The sequence below is a fragment of the Protopterus annectens genome, chromosome 2.part0 (assembly GCF_019279795.1).
Source record: "Protopterus annectens isolate FY-2018-M chromosome 2.part0, PAN1.0, whole genome shotgun sequence".
NCBI lineage: Eukaryota > Metazoa > Chordata > Ceratodontiformes > Protopteridae > Protopterus > Protopterus annectens.
Genome location: NC_056728.1, coordinates 233,433,907 through 233,456,058, shown reverse-complemented (window position 1 = coordinate 233,456,058; position 22,152 = coordinate 233,433,907). Strand labels below are relative to the sequence as shown.

General features: G+C 41.5%; 1 protein-coding gene across 1 annotated transcript in view; it reads right to left on the bottom strand.

Moving 5' to 3' along the window:
* VPS16 (VPS16 core subunit of CORVET and HOPS complexes) overlaps positions 1-22,152 on the bottom strand; it is a 1,917,946-nt gene that overhangs the window by 124,421 nt on the left and 1,771,373 nt on the right. The gene's annotated exons all lie outside the window — the stretch shown is intronic.

The window sequence follows — 22,152 nt, the reverse complement described above, 5'->3', positions numbered from 1 at the left end:
ACAGATGTCAAAGTTCTCCATTTTAAGGAGTGCCTTGAGAGAGTGCATTTTGAGGTTTAGACTTCTAGCATTGAGTAGCAATACCCTCAGATTCTTCTTGCCTGTACCTGTTAGGGTGGTGAATTTGTCATTTGAACCTTGCCTAAAAAAGGCACTATAGGGGTGGCTAGAGCCTTAGCCAGTAACCGGAATCCCATGGGCGACAGGTGCAGGCCATCTCTGGCAAAGCATCGTGGCTTGTCGATCATGTCATCCCAGGCAGACAGATACTGGATCCCCTTAGAATGATACCAGAAGCTTAGCCAATTGTTGAAGTCAATCATTTTCTCCTTGTACTGTGGTATAATTCTGGGTGATGGCAGGATGCTACTCAGGGCTAGGGTCATACCTGCCTGGGCTACAAGATCGGACAGCTCCTCCATGTCCTTTTTCATGTAGTCCAAAGAGGTACGTCTCAGGTCATTTACACCAACATGGACAATGACAGAGTCATATTTGTACTTGTTGTGGAGTGACCCGAGTGCATGCGTTATGTGGCGGATCATGGCACCTGACAGGCAGCTGACAGTAACTTTCTCCTTGTTTAGCCTGGTGAGTGGAACATCAGTGTGCCTGACTATAGAGTCACCTATGACTACAGTGTTGGGTATGGTGTTATGCCTTATGGGCTGCGGTTGAGTGGCACACTGAGTTTGTGGGGTGTGTGTCGTTTGTGTTGTGTTGGGAGGTGGAGGTTGCTTGTGTTTCTGCTTTGGAGGTCCCTGTTGTTTGGGCAGGTTTTTACTGAGAGCCTCCGCGAATGTAGGTGTGTGTTTTGTGTTTCTATGTGTTGTTTTGGTGGTGTAGGTTTTGAGGGACTATGTGCTGAGTGTGGTGTGGTGCAAGTGTTTACCTTCTCCTCTTGACTGTCCAGTCCAGTCGTGGGTGAAGAGAGCTTTGCTTCCAGTTTGGCTATATAAGTGCATCTCTCACAGGTTGTAGTGTTGGGTGGTAGGAGGAGAGGGTTGTCTGTGTACATGAGGCAATTACTGCATTGCCCCAAGATGCCCAGATTCATCAAGTAGACAGGAGAAAACACCGGGGGCTGACCCTTAGACATGCCTGGATAGGTGCTTATATGTTAAATACCAGAAACTGTTTTCCTCTAGACAGTGAAGAAAGTTGAGTGCTGTAGTAATTTGTAGCTTATTTAGTGCTTACAATAAGTTCTGAACAAGTGCTGAAACAAAAAACTGGCTAGTTTTAAGAAACAAAATTAAGCTAGAAGGCTTCACTCCAACACAGAAAGGCTTGGGCCCTAGAAGCCTACAAATAGTGGACACAGCAAATTTACATCCAGGCTACACTACCCACAGGAAAGGCAGGAAACAAGCTTAGAAAAAGTTTTTTTTCTTTTTTTAGTGGAAAGAGAGAACGGAGTAGCAGAAACTAAGCCGATTGGCCTTCTCAAATGTTCTCCCTGTACTGGGTAGAATGAGATAATGACACTAGACTGGGAGGAGGGTCCCAGATCAAATTTACACTAGGGGCGGGCAACTGCAAAGCCACCAACTATAAAAACACTTTACCAACAGGGAGGGAGGGTAGGAAACAAACTGCAGAAATGTTTCTCACAGCCGAAAAGCAGCAGTGAGCCTTTAAATGAAAGTTTTAAACAGCTAAAGGAGCCTCTAGAAAAAAGAGTTTAACTGCAACAAGTTATCAGAAACAAACAACCCAACAGATGCTTAATAAAAGTGGACAATTTCCAGTTAATACCTCACACACAGTGAAACTAACTAGAAAAATACACAGTACACAAAGTGCTATAAATAACAATGAAATAAAGAACAAAATAAACAAAAAACAGGATACTTAATGTTATATATTATAGCTCCGAGTTTGCTCAGTGTCCTTCCTTCGATTAGCTCAGTGTGAAATGGCAGAACACTCACAACTGAACTTCTTCGGTAACAGAAAGTTGAAACCTGAGACAGCTTTTAAGAAAGAAATATCAAAAGAACCAATGAGGTGCTTAGTCTAAGCTGTAGTCCAGGTGACCTCAGTCAGCCAATGACTTCAAACAATTCTCCCTCACTGAAATGCCTGATGGCTTTGGCTAAACCAAGATGTCCCTGAATATGTGCTCAGACACATAGCCTCCACAAACACTAGGCCCAAATACAAGCCTGAATATGGAAATGCTACAAATATCCCCACTACTTAGAAACAAACCATATCTCTCTTTTATTTCCACCTTATTTTTAAACTCCACTTTAATTTTATCCCATTCTCTAATAACTGCCAAATAATTTCCACTACCAATTTTTAACATCTCTAACATGCTCCCTATCCTCACCCTTGCCTGTCGTATTGTTTTACCTATATAAAACTTGTTACAGGGACAAGCTAGTCCATATATCACCATCTTTTGTTAAAAATTGTGTACCCCAAGAATCACGAACAACCTATCATTAATCATATAAATATCCTCCTTTCCTATATACTTACAAATAGTACAACCCCTACATTTTTGTTCTATTGTCTCACTACTCATCCACGAGTGCATCACCCAACTCCCAATACTGGGTAAATTCCTATATGAAATATTCAACTTCACATTTTTAAGTGTCTCATCTGATGTCCCTTGCGAAAATACTGGGCCTTTTTCTTCCCCATTCCATCATGCTATCCACCGCAGTATTCACACACCTGCCAGAATCCACAGGCCATTCATTAGTCTGTCTAACCGTGCAGTGTTGTTGATCTTTTTGTTGTTGTTTTTGTTTCCTAAATGAACAATACTCTTCACCATTATCCACTTTTCACCCTTCTGGTTGTCGTTCACATCACTGTAAAGACAGAATATTCCAATGAAAACCAACTGCCGTCCTCAAAATGCTGTTGATCATGCTGTAACTTCAAGCGTTTATAATGTATTAGCTCTTCCTCCAGGGTTCTGGTGTCAGAGACCACCCAATCTACTTGTTCATTAAAATGCCCAATTAAACTATCTGAAACACTAGGTTTGAAGTAAAAAAGGCGACTTATTTTTTATGTTTAGTTGGTCTTAGTGTGTGCGTGTGTGTCTAAACAATCTACCCTCTTTTGTTACATTTTCCCTTTTGGACCCTGCAGATACATGTTCAGAGTTGCAAATCAAATTCCAGTCCCCACCTACAAGTAAAATTCCCTGCTGAAAGCTGATTATTTCTCCCAGAATTTCCTTAAGCTCCATTATAGGAGTTTTAGGTGAAATATAAATAAATGCAAGTGTAATCCTTATCTTTGCAACTAGCCTCAGTACTACAAAAAATAAGTTATGTACTTACCGTAACGTTCCATGTGAGTTGTTCATCTCGCCTTCATTCTTTACTGATGGGTTCGGAGCCTATCCCTCAGCTCCGAGTCGGCACCTACTGCGAAGCTCGAGGATTTCAAGTAGTTCGAGGACAAATCCCTATCTCATGATGCACCCTGAGTTACCTCAGATCTTGTTTGCTGTGTAAAATAATACCATATGCCATTCTATAACTCCATAGAGAGAGCATAGGAAGGTTGAGTGACCAGGAAGGATCTAGCATCTCGGTCTTTTGAAAGCCCAGGAGGGGGTAGGAGGGAGGGACGTAAGAATGAAGGTGAGATGAACAACTCACATGGAACATTATGGTAAGTACATAACTTCTTTATGTGAAGTTGTTCTATCTCGCAGTTCATTCTTTACTGATGGGTAGCATCCCAAGCGCCATCAACCCAGGGTGGCTCACGGGAGTATATTTCTCAGGACCATGGATCCAAAGAAAGCCCTGTCAACTTTGTAATGAGTGATAAAGGTATGAGGTTTTGACCAAGTGGCTGCTGCGCAAATGTTATCAATAGGAAGTCTGGCAGAAAATGCAGATGATGTAGAAACTGCTCTGGTTGCATGAGCTTTGATTTTATGCTGCAAGAGCATATTGGCAGCTGAATAAGCAAAGGTGATACAATCAGATAACCATTTAGACAGAGTTGTTTTAGCCACAGGCATACCCTTCCTGGAATCTGAGAATGAAACAAAAAGCTGGTCTGATTTCCTGAAATCTTTTGTTCTATCCAAATACAATCTAAGCTGTCTGTGAACATCAAGCTTGTGCAGCATGTACTCCAAATTGTTGGAATGGTTGGGGAAGAAAATTGGCAAATCAATAATTTGGTTGAGATTATTTTCAGTGCAAACTTTGGGTAAGAAAGAGGGGTTTGTTCGAAGTGAAACTCTGTCAGCATGGAAAATCAAATCATCATCATCTTCTTTCAGCTGTTCCCGTTAGGGGTCGCCACAGCAGATCACCTGTTTCCATTTCTTCCTGTCCTCTGCATCTTGCTCTGTCACACCAACCACCTGCATGTCCTCTCTCACCACATCCATAAACCTTATCTTAGGCCTTCCTCTTTTCCTGTTACCTGGTAGCTTCATCCTTAGCATCTTTTTCCCAATATACTCAGCATCCCTCCTCAGCACATGTCCAAACCAACGTAATCGTGCCTCTCTGGCTTTGTCTCCAAACCTTCCAACCTGGGCTGACCCTCTAATATACTTACTCCTAATCCTGTCCACCCTTGTCACACCCAGTGCAAATCTTAACATCTTTAATTCTGCCACATCCAGCTCAAACTCCTGCCTTTTTGTCAATGCCACTGTCTCCAACCCATATAACATAGTTGGTCTCACTACCCTCTTGTAGACCTTCCCTTTCACTCTTACAGGTACTCGTCTGTCACAAATCACTCATGACACTCTTCTCCACCCACTCCACCCTGCCTGTACTCTCTTCTTCACCTCTCTTCCACACTCACCGTTACTCTGAACTACTGACCCCAAGTATTTAAACTCATCCACCTTTGCCACCTCTACTCCTTGCAACCTCACCATTCCTCTAGCCTCCCTCTAATTCACACACATATATTCTGTCTTAGTCCTGCTGACCTTCACTCCTCTTCTCTCTAGAGCATATCTTCATCTCTCCAGGGTCTCCTCCACCTGTTCCCTACTCTCACTACAGATCACATCATAGTCCACGGGGACTCCTGTCTGATCTCGTCTGTTAACCTGTCCATAAACCTTATCTTAGGCCTTCCTCTTTTCCTGTTACCCGGTAGCTTCATCCTTAGCATCTTTTTCCCAATATACTCAGCATCCCTCCACAGCACAATAAGAAAGGGCTCAGAGCTGATCCTTGATGTAACCCCACCACCACCTTAAACACATCCGTCACTCCCACCGCAGACATCACCGCTGTCACACTACCCTCGTACATATCCTGTACCACTCTTACATACTTTTCTGACACTCCTGGCTTCCTCATACAATACCACAACTCCTCTCTAGGCACCCTGTCATATGCTTTCTCTAAGTCTACAAATACACAATGCAACTCCTTCTGGCATTCTCTGTACTTCTCCATCAACACTCTCAGAGCAAACATTGCATCTGTAGTGCTCTTTCCCGGCATGAAACCATACTGCTGATCACTAATCATGACGTCCCTTCTTAACCATGCTTCCACTACTCTTTCCCATAACTTCATGCTGTGACTGATCAATTTAATCCCTCTGTAGTTACTACAGCTCTGCACATCACCCTTATTCTTAAAAATCGGTACCAAAACACTTTTTCTCCATTCCTCAGGCATCCTCTCACTTTCCAAGATTTCAATAAACAATCTGGTTAAAAACTCCACTGTCATTTCACCTAAACACCAACATGGAAAATCAAATAAGGAGGCTTAATGGATAAGGCCTGAAGCTCTGACACTCTGCAGGCAGAAGTAATAGCCACTAAAAATATGGTTTTCCATGACAAAAATTTGAGGTCACATGAGGAAGCTGGTTCAAATGGAGGAAGGATTATGTGGGAAAGCATAAATTTTAGATTCCATGGAGAATGGGGAGATTTCACAGGTGGTCTAATATGAAAGGTCCCTTTGAGAAATGCTTTGGATAATTTGTATGATATAATATTCAATCCTTCAATTCCCAGATGAAAGTTAGAAATGGCAGCTAGTTGAATGCAGACTGTTGCTGCAGCAGCTCCTTTATTGAAAAGCATGGTTAAGAAATCTAGAATAGAGGTGAAAGGGGCTTGGTAAGGATCTATACTGTTTTAAGAGGACCATATAGAATATTTTTTCCATTTGCTGAGGTACAGCTTCCTCATAGAGGATTTATGAGATGATAGGAAAATTTGCTTCATTTTCTTGGAAAGGTTATGAAACCTGGCTATGATGGGAATTGGAGCAGCCAAGCTGTCAGCTTCAAGGACTGCTGAGAGGGATGAAGTTCCCCCGACGAATGCATTAGAAGGTCTGGAACTGGGTCCAGAATCCAGGGGTCCTTCAAAAGATGAAGTTGAAGGAAGGGGAACCAAATCTGATGAGGCCAATAGGGAGCTATTAGAATGATGACCCTTCCCAGGGATTTGGCGTTCTGTAATAACTTGGGTATCAACAGGATTGGTGGGAATGCATAGAGGAGACCCGAGGCCAATCGAGAATGAGTGTGTCCTTTGGGGCTTCTCCCGGAGGGGGAATGAGGGCAAAGTAGCTTCTGCATATGGTGTTTATGTGACTGGCAAAAAGGTCGCAGCAAGGCTGGCCCACCTGTGGAATACCCTTTCAGCTATTTCCACCTTGAGGGACCAACTCGTGGGGCAATAAGATTGCTCTGCTCAACTTGTCTGCTATCACGTTGGATTTTCCTGGGATGTGCGTTGCTAACAGAAAGCACAGGGTGGAAAATAGCCCACTGCCATACTCTGAGGGCCTTGCAACAAAGGGGGTAAGATCTGGTTCCTCCTTGTTTGTTCAAATACCACATCACTGACATGTTGTCCATCTGAATCGCAATTGTACCCTGAGGAAGAGAGTCCTGGAAGTACTGCAACGCCAAAAATAGTGCTCTTATCTCTAGGACACTGATATGCAGATGTGTCTCTTGATCAGTCCATGTGCCTTGGGCTGTCTTTAGCTGAAAATGCCCCCCCCCCTTATCAGGGAAGCATCCGTGGTCACTGCGGCCACTGGAGGGGGTAGCACAAATGGGCGTCCTACCGTAAAATGAAGTGAGGTCAACCACCACTGAAGATCTTTTTCGCAGGAATTTGTGATCATTATCATGTGAGACACGGCAGGCTCTTGGTAAGACCATTGAGTAAACAAAAGCCAGTGTAAAATCCGCATATGCATACGACCTAGTGGTATGGCTAGAATTGCTGCTGCCATCATACCTAACAATTTCAGAACTTCTGATGCTGGTGCTTTGTTTTTGGACATTAGAATGCAGACATGCTGATGGAGAAGTAAGACTCTTTCTACTGGAAGTCTTAGCGTGGTGGTGGTGGTGTCCAGTTCTGCTCCGATAAAGACGATATGCTGCGATGGCGACAAGGCAGATTTTTCTGAATTTACTGTAATGCCCAGCTGATTGCAGAGTGACAGAGTGGACTCCGTGGCTTGAATGAGTTGATGCCTGGTGATGGTGGGTAAGGAGCCAATTGCCTAGGTATGGAAATACCTGGAATCCTAAATGTCTCAGGTGAGCCGTGACCACTGCCATGCATTTGGTGAACACTCTGGGGGCTGTAATAAGACCAAAGGGCAGGGCTCAAAACTGGTAATGATCGGCTGCCAGTCAGAAGCGCAGATGATCTCTGGATGGCGTGGCCATTTTTATGTGGTAGTAGGCATCTTGGTGATCTATCGAGCACATCCAAATGTCTTTCCCTAGGAAGGGAAGTATTGACTGAAGCATGACCATCCAAAACTTCTCTTTCTTTACAGATTTGTTTAGTCTGCTGAGGTCCAATGTAGGTCTACAGTCCCCTGTCTTTTTTGGAACTAAAAAGAATCTTGGGTAAGTTCCGGATCCTGTCTGGTCTGCTGGGACTGGCTGGCTGACTCTTTTTCTTAGCAATGTCTGGACCTCTGCTGTTGCTTATTCCCTGTAACTGGGTGGAACGTCTGGGATTTTCATTGTTGGTGGATGGGGTGTGGCGAAAGGGATGAAGTATCCTCTGGAAATGATGCTTTGTACCCAGTTGTCGTTTGTTATTTTGAGCCAGATGTCTGGGAACAAAGATAAGCAATCCTTGACTGCCACGAGAGCAGGACAGTCAGGCCTCCTTTCAGGAGCGCTGGTAGGGCTTACCAAAGAAGTGATCTTTGTCACCCTGGTGTTGCGGACCCCCTCTGCTGTGAGGGTGGCATCATCTGTTATTGCCCCCTCCTCTGCCCCTGAAGGGGGGTTCACCACGTGTGTCCTGAAAGGCTCCTTGGGCTTTTTGGAACCACACTTTCCCTCCCCTTTGACCCTTGGGGTAGGGTCTGGTAGGGGTGGAAAAATGGACCCTGACAGCAGACAGAGTCTTCCCGTCTTGCTCACACCTGGTTAAGGTTTCCTTGACTTTAGGCCCAAAAAGGGATGAACCGTCAAAGGGGGTATTCATGAAGGATGACTTGAAGGGCTTTGTGAAGGAACACAAGCGCATCCAGGAGTGTCTCCTAAGAGCAACTGCTGTACCCGCTGCCCTACTCATTCCATCAGCTGCATATGAAATGAGGCATAGGGATCTATTCACTATAGAATTGAGGGTGGCAACTTTGTCTGTAGCTACTGCACCCTGAAGAGCATCTCTCAGCTCTTTAAGGAGATCTCTTTGTAGTCTGGTAAAACGTGTTAAACAGTTAAGCAAATGAAGAACAAAAGTCGCTAAACTAAACGTGCGTTTCCCATATCTATCCATGATCCTGGCGTCTCTGTTAGGAGGATGGATAGACGAAGAAGTTTCAGATATTTCCTTTTTGGTGGCTACCACCACCACCATGGCATCAACTGGCACACCTTTTGTCAAGAAAGATTTATCTAGAGGGGCAGATATAAACTTATCAGGCCTCCTAGGGACAGGCTCCATAGTATCCGGAGACTCTCACGCACTCCGTGAGACCAGCTGCATCAGCTCATCGAAGGTCGGAGACACCCAAGAGGTGGAGGACTGAGACCCGAAAGCCTTCAGGAAGACCGACTTGTCCTCAGTAGGGTTGATGGACTGCCAGTCACCCCTCTGCCTAAGGATTTCCAGTATCTCAGCAAATGAGATATCCTCAGAGGGGGACTGTGGGGATCCTTCTGATTCATCCAAGTCAGTGTCAGATGTTAATGACTCCTGAGGGGAGTCCAAGTGTTTCCTCTTACACACACTTCCTGGGAACCTCATCAGTGGGAGCTTCTGGGGAGTTCTCAGAAGAGCATGGGCTACCCAATGGGGCTTCCTGAGGCTCTGGGTCTCTTCACTTAGCAAGGATCTGTGAGGCAGAAGCAGACACAGGCGCTTTAGGGGATGAAGAAGCCAGACCTGAAGTTGAGGACGCCTTGGGTGACATAACTCTCCTCATGGCTTCAAAAGCACCTCTGCTCCGATGCAAAAGGACCGACGGATCTGAGGAAACAGTTGATACCCCTAGCACAGGAACAGTGGCTCCAACCCTGAGGTAGGAGCCGAGCTCATCCGAGCCGAAGCCCCGAGAGGTAGAGTCAGAACCGACAAGTCGGTTCGACTATCCTCCCCGGACCCGACCAGAGTGTGTCAGCTCCTAGAGTCCTCGATCGGCACTGAGGATGTCAGAATGAATGCAGCCAAAGACACTGTAGCAGGCGTCGGCTCCAAAATCTCCACAATCAGCAGGTCCAACTCCTTTGGCTTCGACAAACTGGTATAGCTCGAAGAAGGAATAGATATAGGTGGTATAAGGGTCTTTGGCTCCAAAGCCGCCTGGGTCGGAGCCAATAATTTGGCAAAGACCGCTGCCTGTAAAAGCTTCTGCACCACCCGATCCACATCCAAATCCGACAGGCTCACAGAAGATCGAGATGATCGGACTGATGGTACCGACTGGAGAATAGGCGATTTAAGAGTTTCAGATACCATTTCCAAGACCGGGGACCGGCTCCGAAAGGAGAAGACAGACGACTCCGAGTCCTGTGGAGCTGATGTCACAGACTCTTTAGATTTTTTTGTTTTAATTTTTTTTTATTCTCCAGAATTCTTGGAGGACTTTGAGGACTTACTAGATCAATCCTGGTCACTCAAAGCCTCCTGAAAGGAAGGTTTCAACAAACCTCTATCTATAAGCTTCCTTTTTCTCTCTTGGAGAACTCTAGATGAAAAAGAATGACATATAGCACATGTCTCTTGTAAGTGCAAGGCACCCAAGCAGTATACACAATTCGCATGGCAGTCTGTAACCGACATCTTCTGCCCACATTTAGGGCATTTTTTAAAACCTGACTTAGGGTGTTTGTCCTTATCAGCCATAACAGAAATGGATACACCCAACAACAGCACTATAGAATAGCCTTCTAACAAAAAACATGCTAACTATAATCAGAGACACACACACAAGCCTTTCAAACTAAGGCTAAATAAACTTACTGATAAGCCTTCTAATAAAAAAACAGGCTAACTGTAACTACAGACACACACACACAAGCCTTTAAAACCCAAGGCTAACTATAACTACTAATAAGCGTTCTAAATAACACCCAAGCTTAATAAACACACAACTAAAACTAATATATTATACTAATAACATAAGTGACCAAAAGAGTCAAAGAATAACAATTGTTTTAGTCAGAAATTGAAAAAGAAGTTTAAATAGGCCTATGAAAAAATGAGGCCAAATATATACTAAAGATAGCACACAGGGAAGGAACACTACGGATAAAGCTTTAGAAGCTTGTCTGATCTAAATATCTAAGTATTTAAACAGTAAACTAGCAATACTTTTTGAAAATATAAAGATATAAAAATTTTTACTGGTCCGAGCTAGCAAGAACCTCCAATCAGCTGCAGCAGCAAACTAGATCTGAGGTAACTCAGGGTGCATCATGGGATAGGGACTTGGCCTTGAGCTACTGGAAATCCTCAAGCTTTGCAGTAGGTGCCGACTCGGAGCCAAAGGATCGGCTCCAAACCCATCAGTAAAGAATGAAGAGCGAGATAGAACAACTTCGTATTCTACCATTATCATCTTTTTTTATGCTGTTCTATCACTATTGGAACTCTTCTTGCAATTAATATAAGTACTCCTCTCTTCCTTTGTCCCAGGTATTTCAATGAATAACCATCCTGAAAACTTTTCTTTATCATAGTCACATATTCAGTTCTTTCCAAATGTGTCTCCTGTAGTATATCTAATTGCACTACACATTTTTAATATAGTTCACTACTCTTTTTTTGTATATAATTCACTACTCTTTTTTTTTTGCATATATCTGTGAGGCAGTTTACATTTGAAGATAATACAGGAAGCATCATTATGTTAAAAAGTTATTATTCCTACCTTTTACATATAGCAGTTTTTCTATTAAGTGTCTAGTTCCAGCTTTTATGTTACATGCATACACTAATGCTTGGCAGGTTGATCTTCTATACAGTTGTTTCTTGCCATACCCATTTGAGCCTATGTCACACCTTACAAAACATTTTGTTTTATTGAAAGCCGTCAAACAAAAAAAAAAACACATCCACAATATACCCCTAAAGCCTACTAACTTAATATTAACACAGAAAACTACGTACATCTTCAAATATTGAAGTGTGACCCTCCTAAAAGGAAAAACTGTCCCAGACTAACAGCCAAACTCACACACTTGGGTTAACCTAAATTGAAGGCTATCCACACTAAGAAGCATGCTACACAGTCTGTGCTTCTACTAAGTGCTGTTTGTTTTTCTTATTTTTATTACTCTCCTAGATTGAGAAAACACTTCAAACCATTATCTCCTAGCCATTGAAAATTTAAGTATTATGTTTTTATTGCTCTTTATCAGATTACCTCCATGGAGACATGAGAGCCAGATACAGAGTTGCTTCTGAAAGCACTCATTAATTTGCTACACAATGTTCTTTTTTATTTACTTGTTTTCTCTTAAATCTTGTTACTAGATCAAGCCAAGGGCCTTAATCCAGTCATTCCCATATGCAAGAGTGAAAGCACATCAATTTCTTGTTTCCTGCTCTTTTGACCAGACTTTTTTTTTTTTTACATTGCAGTGCCTACATTTCTTAAAACTGAAGAAGACACAGCAGAAAATTTCAGGTTTTCCCTACGTGCTCTTTCTAATTCTATTAATTTTTTATACACCTCTTCTTGAGCATTCTCATATTCAGCCAGCCTTTTCTTCATTTTGACCTCTGACTTTTTGCAGTTTTATCAGCTCATTTGAATATGTTTTTTAAAGTTTCCTCTATTTTTCCAGCCTTATGTTATTTGAGTTGATAAACCCCTTCAGTGTTTTGCTTATTTTAATTAGCTTGGAGTACATTTGACTTATTTTCCTCTAGGTTACTGGAAGTCATGTCTTGCAACAAAGCTGTAGCTTGCACTGCTTTTTGCTGAACTGCTACAGAATTCTTCCCAGTGTTTTTTTTCCTCACCTTTTGTATTTGATTTTTTTTCAGGTTATCTGAATTTCTTTTATGCTGGCAACCAGGAACTGCACTTACTAGCCCAGTAACAGCAAACCTCTGACACGAGTGTCAAAGGTGACACACCCGCATTCACCAACACCTGAGTTATCAAAGAAACAGAATGAACAAAAATACAAGAAATATGTGACCCTGCACTTCTCTACTACATCTCAGCAACAAAAAAGTCATTAACTGATGTTAATTAAATCAAGTGCAATGTGTTCTATATTTTTTTTTAAGTTTTTTTTGGTGCACTATTTTAAGCCCAATTATCAGTGCGCTAATCATTTTCTCTATTGTCAATCACTGATTTTTTTTACAATACACAGCAGCACACATGACTGGACTGTATTTTTTTAAATAAATAAATATGTAAAGAATTGTTTCTCTTTTGGGGGGGGTGGCACATCAGCAGAGTCACGATAGGCATTTTCCGAATTTTTGACACACTGAACCCAAAAGGTTCACCATTGCTGTACTAGACAGTTACTGAAATTTACCAAACAAAATACAGTCTTTTTAACATAGGAGCATGCTCACGTAGTGGAATTATTGGACACCATCCCTCTTTCTATTTTGGATTACACAAACATAAATATACAGAAGCAGACGCATGGAGTGAAATGAAGAAGATCTGGACAGTAAATGTATTTATGCATAGATGAGATTAAAGAGACTATTGGGATGTAATGTAAAGAATGAAGAGAAAGTATCATAAATCCTAAGATGACTTAGCATCAAAGTGGGACAGACTCAAATCAAATTTAGTTGATCTTCCAAGACTTTAGCATATACTACACACATGAGAAGACATTTTGGAGGCATGGACATAGCCACTGAAAAAACAAAGACAAGTTAATGATAGATATAAGATGGTCAGATGTAAAAGTTAATTGAAATATAAAAACAGAAAAATCACTGCAATGTAAGGTGAACCAAGCCAAAAGGTTCCATAAACTTAAGGATGCCGAAGTCACATTAGTCAGTCAAAAATACCTGGCCCATACTTTTAGACAGCCAAAAGGAAGAAGATGGAAAGAGGGTACTGCAAGATATTATTATGGCATGGGGGGATAGGAGGGCGCAGGGGGAAGTTCATTACACCTGTTGACTAGTTTACTGAGTACTACAGATGCTTACATTACAAACAGCCTAAGGAAGGGTCATGGAACAGAAGTTAGATCCAGACTAGGTCACCTGATTTACAAATACTGTAGCAAAGACAGGAATGGGTCAAACTGTCTTCAATGAAGGTGAGATCACTGAGGTAAAACTGACTAAACTACTACGGTGATAGAGTATTCAGCCTTCTTCTCCTTTTTGTGACCTCACAGTTGGTATACTTCAGTTTGAGGAGTGTGTGCAGGGAATGCCCTGTACAAATATTTCCAAGGTTCACTCAAAGTAGTTTCTGCAATGGAGGTGCTAATAAAGAAACAAAACCTGGGAAAACACCTAGGCCAGATGGAATACACAAAGAAATATACATGTGAGAGAAAGAAAAATTAAGAAGAGGTTTTATACAGTTAGCTATTGTACAACCACCAGTCAAACCTTAGAATTATGGAAGCAAGCCACTGTCACAGTCGTATAAAAACTCAGGAAAAGATCCCATGCAGGGAGGTTCATATAGACTAATTTCTATATTATTAGGGCTATAAACAATCTATAGCATTAATGGCTAAAATGCTATCATACATACTCCTTGAGCTTATACACTGTACTCAGACTGGGTTTGCCACTAGAAGTACAACTTTTGACAATTTGATCCAGGCATCTTTGGTAAATGTTTGTGTAGCCAGATCATCTAAGCCTTTTTTGGTAGTTAGTATGGATACAGAAAAAAAAAAGCATTTGATCATGTAAACTGGACTTCTCTCTCTTTGCAATTTTAAGGCACATGGGACTCCACCAGCAATTTGTGATGGCACTATACAAGGACATTAAAGCTAGAATAAAAGGCACTGTATAAGGATATTAAGGCTAGAATAAAAATGTTATCAGAGATGCTGAATGTATGCACAGGTACAAGGCAGGGATACACACGTTCTCTCTTACTGTTTGCATTGTATTTGGAATCATTGGTCATGAAAAAGAGATGTGTGCTTTCAAGGGGACACAGCAGGACATAAGCTATGCAAAATTTTATTAAACTCGTATGATCTCTTGGCATATCTGCTTGACTTTGATGAAGATCTGTGGGTAGTGTTCTCAAAATGAAAGAAATAGGGATTTGGAGATAAAAATAAATAAAAGCTATATGACTTAATTACAAACTAATTCCAGAAATAATAATGGAATACCCATTTCTGCAGAACTTAATTATATAGTTTACCAAGTTATAAAAATGACTAGATTCCTAGAAGCATCAGCTGTGTTATCTTATAAGGATATCTTAGATGCACATTTGGATAATTTTAAAAAAGTTGTGAATGGATATGTTTTGACATGAGGCATAGAATACAGGCTTTGAACTGGTTTATTTTATCACTAGTTGTCTATTCTCTACAAGGTCTACTTGCCTCCCCCCCAAAAAGTGTTTTTTTTTTCATTTTTCTTTATTAAACACATACATCTTTATTGTCATCTCAGTAACAAATGCAGGCAATGCACTCTGCATGCATGGTGTTTTTCAATGGCTGGTGGTTTCCTTTTTAAAAATTCTACTTTTCCTCTTTAATACAGCTGAACATAGTGTATCATCAGCTTTCACAATTCCTTTTTTTTCCTTCTCATTATCCCATATTAATTTTCAGGTGCTTTATTTATTTTTCATCATTTATGACTTTAAATTTTTAATATCATTTGCTTTCCCACCAAGTATGGTCTTATCTTCTTTCGTAATGTTTTCCCCTTTACTTCTACCATCATCAATGCATCTGTATCTCATTTCTACTTATTTATCCCACCTTCTACTTATAACATGTTTCAAACTGTCAGAATATAAATCATTTATCTCCTTATCCCTTTTTTAGACATTTTATATCTCTTATTTCCATCTAAGTTGTGACATCTCCCTCCACTGTCCTTATTACTTTAATCTTCTTCCATTTCATCCACTTTCTAGCCATTCTTTTTTCCTTTCTTCTTGCTCATGTTGCTTGCCCTTCTATACCTGATTCAGAATCTTTTAAATTCCTCCCCTACCAGATATTGTTTCTGTTTCTTCTTCTTGGTTATTTATTTTTGGCTATTGCCATAAGCAATCCAGCTAATTCTTTTTCTTCTGCCCTTATTTGACTATACCTTAATAAAATATCTTTTTTGTTATTTTATCCATCTCTGGGGGTATCTAGTCCATTATTTCTTACAACTGTTTTGTAAATTGTTCCAGTTTGTGCAGTCGCAGAAAATATATGACTAGGAGCCCCCTATCCTCCTGCCATCTCCAACACTGCCCATCGACGTCTGTAAACATTCTTTACAGTCTAGCAGGCATATAAAAATATTTATGCAAGCATTCCATGCAAATATTTTAAAAATATGAGCTTTCGATACATATGTTGGTATCTGCAAGAATTGTTCTCACGCCTGTTGTTCTGCTGTCTCCTGCGTTACTCCCTCTAGTCTTCTCATTTCTTCTGTATCCTTCTCTCCTACTCTTTTCAACTATCTTTTTCTTATCCCTAGTAACCCCCTTCATTGTTTTCCCTAATATTCTTTACTGTATTTCTGTTGCCATTTCTGGTTGATCCTCCTTTGTCATCTTAATACCTTCGTACAACTTGCTACTAACTCATCTGAATTTCCACTCTAAACTTTCCTCTGTTTGATCTGGGCCCAGGACCTCAACTAATTCTGTCTTCTCCTCCATGTTATTGTTCCACTCTCTTCTTCTACCTTTGTTCCCCATATTGGTGTAGCACCCCATTTAATGCCCCACACTCCTGACCTTTACTATGTACATTTAATACTCCCTGCACTTAGGTCTTTTTTTGCCTTCTCCCATAGTGTCTGTAACATCATTTCTCCTTTCCCAATCCACTGTTTTTGCTTTATTATTTTCTTCCAGTCTGGACTACATCCAACATCTGCTAGCTTTAAAATATTTGTCACCTTGCAGGCTTGGAGTTCTGACACCCTTAGTCCTCTTTCTCTGTGTTGTTAGTCAACTTTATAGCACTGTCAAGATTTAATACATTAGCAAAAGAGAATTAATTCATGGAAACCTCCAAAATGGAAAACTGAATGTTCATATCAGGAGAGAAAGAACAATATATGAGGACTGCCTGGGTCCATATTTATTTATTTATTCATCCATGTATTTATTTTTATTGGTAGAAAAGTCCAACTAGATGGGAAAGCCCATTCTCAGCGAATGCCTGAATAAAAAGCTCTACAGAATCAATATCTCTACACAAATTTATAGGATAAAATACAGAAATGTTTCACACAAAATGAATATTTACAAAAAAATGTAGCTTAGAATCAGAGTTGTTTAACATAGTGTTAAAAAAGAATACACATTTCTATGGTACTATAACTCCAAATATCCTTACATGAAATCATAGCACAGATTTTAGAACTGTTTCACTTAATATTAATTCAACCTGTGTGGCTGAAATACAGCTATGGTAACTGATATGTATGAATATTGTTTATACACATAAGGAGAGAGTGAAATGTAAATATCTGTCAAAATAGTAATAACTAAAGGATAAGGAGTAAATTGTAGCATATTGGAAGAGTAATCTCATGGAGGTTAGTCAAATTGAAAAAATGTAGACAGGGAGAGTGTGAAGGAAGGAGATGCCAGACAGTGGACAGGAGAAGTATGAAGCACGGAAGGAGATGCCCTACATGGGTGGGCCACAAGTGTAAGGAAGGAGAGGCTATTCTAGACTTCTGTCTGGCAAATGGCTTAATGGTGGCCAAACTATGGTCAGCAATAGAGACAATCACAAGATGACATAAAAAAATGGTCAACATGCAACTCAGGTAGACTTCCTCTTCATAAGGAAATGGAGTTGGAGCAGAATCAGAGATTGCAAAATCATCCTCACTGAAACAGTTGGCTCACAACATAAACCATTGGTGGCCACAATCAACTGCAAGCAATAGTCAAAGAAAGTTTTTTAAGATCAATAGGGACTATGGTAAAAGTGTACTGGGTGGCGCAGTGGTGCAGGGGTTAACATTGTCACCTCACAGCAAGAGGTTCTCCGATTTGATTCTCAGCTGGGGTGCCTTCTGTGCAGAGTCTGCATGTCTTCCCTGCGTTCACATGGGTTTCCTCCCACATTCCAAAGACATGCACATCTGGAGCATTTATCATGGGGCCTCCACTAAAAATAGGCTCTGTCTTAGTCGAACTTTTCCAGTCAACAAAGGTTAAATAAATAAATAAAATAAAAACCTGGATGTTAACTGGAGCAAAAGCACAAGGAAATACTCAGGGCTCACTAGCACTTCCGGGAGAAGAGGAAAAAGGTGAAATTGAAGACGAGCATCCATTACTCAAACTAGCATGTGTGAAGACTACAAAACAGATATGTGGCAGAGCCATATTTGGAAATAAAGTATATAATAAAGTTGATGGTGGAATGCAAAAGTCCAAGAAGTTATCAGAAGAAAGTAGTACTGCAGGAAAAAGTGGGGGATAGAAAATTCAAAACAAGCTAAGAAGGAATTCTGGTTGGCTAACAAAGAGGCTAAGTCAGCAGTTGCAATAGGAAAGCAAAATGTGTCAGAAGCATACTATGAACTTCTGGACAGTGACACACAAAGAAAAGTACAGTTGTGTACACTTACCATAAATGTAGATGTTAGAGTGTATTCACTGTTGCAGTCATTACATTAGGGTAATCTGCTGGCAGGTTGCCCTTGATCGGCCTGATTAACAAAGTCTTGGGTCCTGCGTCGGTTGCTGTCCCTTCTTCCATGATGTCAGGGGTATAAAACATGCAGCCGATGCCATTTTCATCAGTTTTTCTTGCCCCAGATGTCAGGTGCCCCTCAAATGGGGAGCAAAAAAAAAAAAAATATATATATATATATATATATATATATATATATATATATATATATATATATATATATATATATATATATATATATATCTGGCGGGTGGGTAACCAGGACTGCAACAGTGAATACACTCGAACATCTACATTTATGGTAAGTGTACACAACTGTACTATGTTCTTCGTGTTTCACTGTTGCAGTCATTACATTTGGGTAGAATCCCAAAGCTATGGTTGGCAGGATGGAATTATACAGCATTAGGAGCAGCTATAAGGCCCTGCAGAACAGCAGTGGCAAAGCCTGCTATGGATTTAGAGAAGAGAGGTAAATGGTAATGCTTGGTGAACATATGAACTGAGCTCCAGGTAGCAGCTTCTAGAATGTCTCTGGTAGGAACCCCTCCGAGAAAGGCTGCAGAAGTAGATGCAGCCCCGGTGGAATTGGATCTGATCCCCTTGGGGACAGGTTTACCATGATGCATGTAGCAGAATCGAATGCAATGGCTTATCCGTTTTGAAATAGTCTGCTTTGAAATAGCCTTTCCCTCTGCCCCTGCAGCAAATGCCACCAGTAGTTGCTCAGACTTTCTTAGAGATTTCTGCTTAGCTCGTCTGCCAGAGTATTTTGCTTTCCTGGCAGGAATTGAGCTTGTAGATGTATTTGGTAAGTCAAGTCTGTGTTCCACAAAGCCATGGCTAGTCTGCAAAGGGGGTAGGAATGGGTACCCCCCTGCTTGTTTATGTACCACATGACTGTGGTGTTGTCCTTCTTTATCAGTAATTGTCCTGGATGAAGAAAGTCCTTGAAAGCTGTCAGAACATTCTGTGCAGCTAGCATCTCTTTCTGGTTGATATGCAGGTGCATTTGATTTGGGCTCCATTCGCCCTGAATGCATCTCCCTGCCAGATGCGCCCCCCCCCCCCAAGCACAGTCCAATGCGTCTGTAGTCAGGGTTTGGGTGGCAGGGGGTCGAATGAATGACAGTCCTTTGTTTTGGTGACAGGCCTCTGCCCACCATAGGAACTCTTGCTGCAGGCAAGGAATGACAGGAATCATTGTTTCCAGGCTGTGACAATGTTGACTCCATAAGCCTTTTAGGTACCATTGAAGTTTCCTCATATGCAGTCTTGCATATGGAATTAGAAGGATGCAGGAAGCCATGAACCCCAAGGCCTGCAGAATTTGTCTTGCAGATAACTGGATTTTTGTGGCCACTAGTTTGAAGTAAGTCATCAGTTGGATTTGTTTTTCTGGCATGAGGTAAGTCATCTGGGCAGTTGTATTCAAGCTTGCACCCAGGAATGTAATCTTTTGAGGGGGTACCAGTTGTGATTTCTTTTCATTTATGGCGTACCCTAGGCAAGTAAGCCTTTTTACAAATGCCAGATGCTGTAGAAGAGTGTCCTTGTTTCTGCCTGAATTAGACAATCGTCCAGATAAGGATAAGTTTGAATGTTTCTTTGTCTGCAAAATGCAATTACTGGTGCCAGGCACTTTGTGAAGACTCTGGGCGCAGTAGATAAGCCAAAGGACAGTGCAGAGAACTGGTAATGCAAATAGCCTGCTTTAAAGCGGAGGTATCTTCTGCAAAATTCCCTGATTGGGATATGCAGGTAAGCCTCTTTTAAGTCTAGAGTTACCAACCAGGCATCCTTGCCTAGCATAGGCAGTAACTGTTGTAGAGTCAGCATCTTGAATTTTGGAATGTCCAGGAAAGTATTTAGAATGGATAATCCAAAACTGGATGCCATGATTTGTCTTTTCTGGGTACCAGGAAAAGTCTTGAATAAAAACCTTGTCCCTTTTCCTTTTCTGGTACTGGTTGAATAGCCCCCATATAAATGAGGGACATAACTTGTTTCTAGGCCTCAGCCCACTGATTTGGAAGCAGATATGGCCATCCGTTTGGAATTGGCAACGTGTGGAAATGAAATCTGTATCCCTGGGATACTACATTTAAAACCCACTTGTCCTGGGTAATTAGATTCCAATTTTGTGCATGAAGTGCTAGTTTTCCCCCCAAAGGGGCTGCCAAAAGATAAGTGCTTGGAAATGGCAGAGGAAAGTCATTGAGACTGTTTACCGTAGGGAGGTGCCTTGCTTCTTCCAGATTTGGAGGTGGAGGCACCCCATGGTTTTGTTCTGTAAGTTCCTTGTGACTGAAACCTGGAGCCCTTGGAGTGTCTGGGTTTGACCTGAGCGGCTCTGGTGGGTAATGGAAAGGACCAATTCTTAGTAGGCCAGTACCTACTGAACCTGGGTGGCTGCACTTGTAGGAAATCTTTTACAGTTTGCATAGATTTAGCTTTGTCTTCCATCTTTTTCAAAACTTCCTCTGCCTTATTACCAAATAGACTGCCCTGTTGTAAAGGAGCAGCCAACAATTTTGCTTTAACATGGTCAGGCAGATTTTCCTCCTTGAGCCAAGCATGCCTTCTTATCACAGATCCAGTTACAGCGGCCCTGCAAGAGGCCTCCAAGGAATCAAAACCACATTGCAAAGTATGCTTTCCAACTTGTTCAGTTGAATGCAATAAATCCGGTAACTCTTTATTTTCCACACAGTCAGAAATCAACATCATTTTCTGTTTAAGTGAGCCCATGACATGCTGCTGATATTTAACCATATGAAACTGACAGTTTAAAGCCCTGATTGCCAGGGTTGCAGAAGTGTAAACCTTCTTACCCCATCTATCCAGCGCCCTGGAGTCTCTATCAGAAGAAGTAGGATTTTTAGCAGTAGAAGCCTTAACACCCTTGGGACCCTGAGAAATTGTTTCAGGGTCAGCAGTAGGGTTTTTAAAAAGGAATTTGTGGGAGTCTGGAACCCTATAATAAAAGTCTGGCTTACTAGGAGCCGGAGGCAGGGAATCAGGAGCCATGCTAGATTCTGAGAAAACATCATCAACAATGTCTAGAACAGGAGGTATAGCCAAAGGTCTATGCTGAGGAAGAAGAAGGAAATCTCTAAGCCTCTTTCTGGATTCTGAAAAATCCTGACTCTCCCAATGAAAATGTTCCCTTAAGGTATGTAAAGTTTCTCCAAAAGAAAAATCCTCAGGAGGAGAAGCAGAAGGCATGGATTCTTCTGCATCAGAGTCCTCATAAGGTGGAATAGATAATTCCTGATCAGAAGAGGAATCAGAAGAAATGGAAACCTGATCAGAAGAGTCATAATCATTGCCTTGCCTAGGCCTCTTGGCAGGAGGGGGTTGGGAACTCCTGATCAAGGTAATTAAATCCTCAGCCATTTTGATCATTTGTTTTTTAGGCATAGGGGCCTGTGCACATGGCCCAAGCATCAGTTTTTTAGACATAGAAGTTGATTTTGGCCTTGGTTTTGAAGATGGCATCTGTTTAATATACAAATCTTTAGGCCTGAAAACACCCTCAAAAGCCGGTGCCTGCTCAGCGGCTCCGGACCCATCTAAGGTAGAAACATCCGTGGGTTCAATACTTAAAGTGTCTCGGGGCATACCGGACACCAAATGGGTTTCAGTAGAGGCCTGCGAATCAAAAGTAGCAGGTATCAGGGGCTGCAAAAGCGCCTCACTGAGTACCGGTGAACCAGCGACTGGCTTAGGAGAAGCTTCGTCGTCGGTTTTGGATCTCGACGGTCTGTCTCTGTCTTTTTCTTTGTGTTTTTTGTGAATTCCGGTAGTCGGATTGCTAACCGACGACATTTCAGGATAGTTAAATCTTGAGCC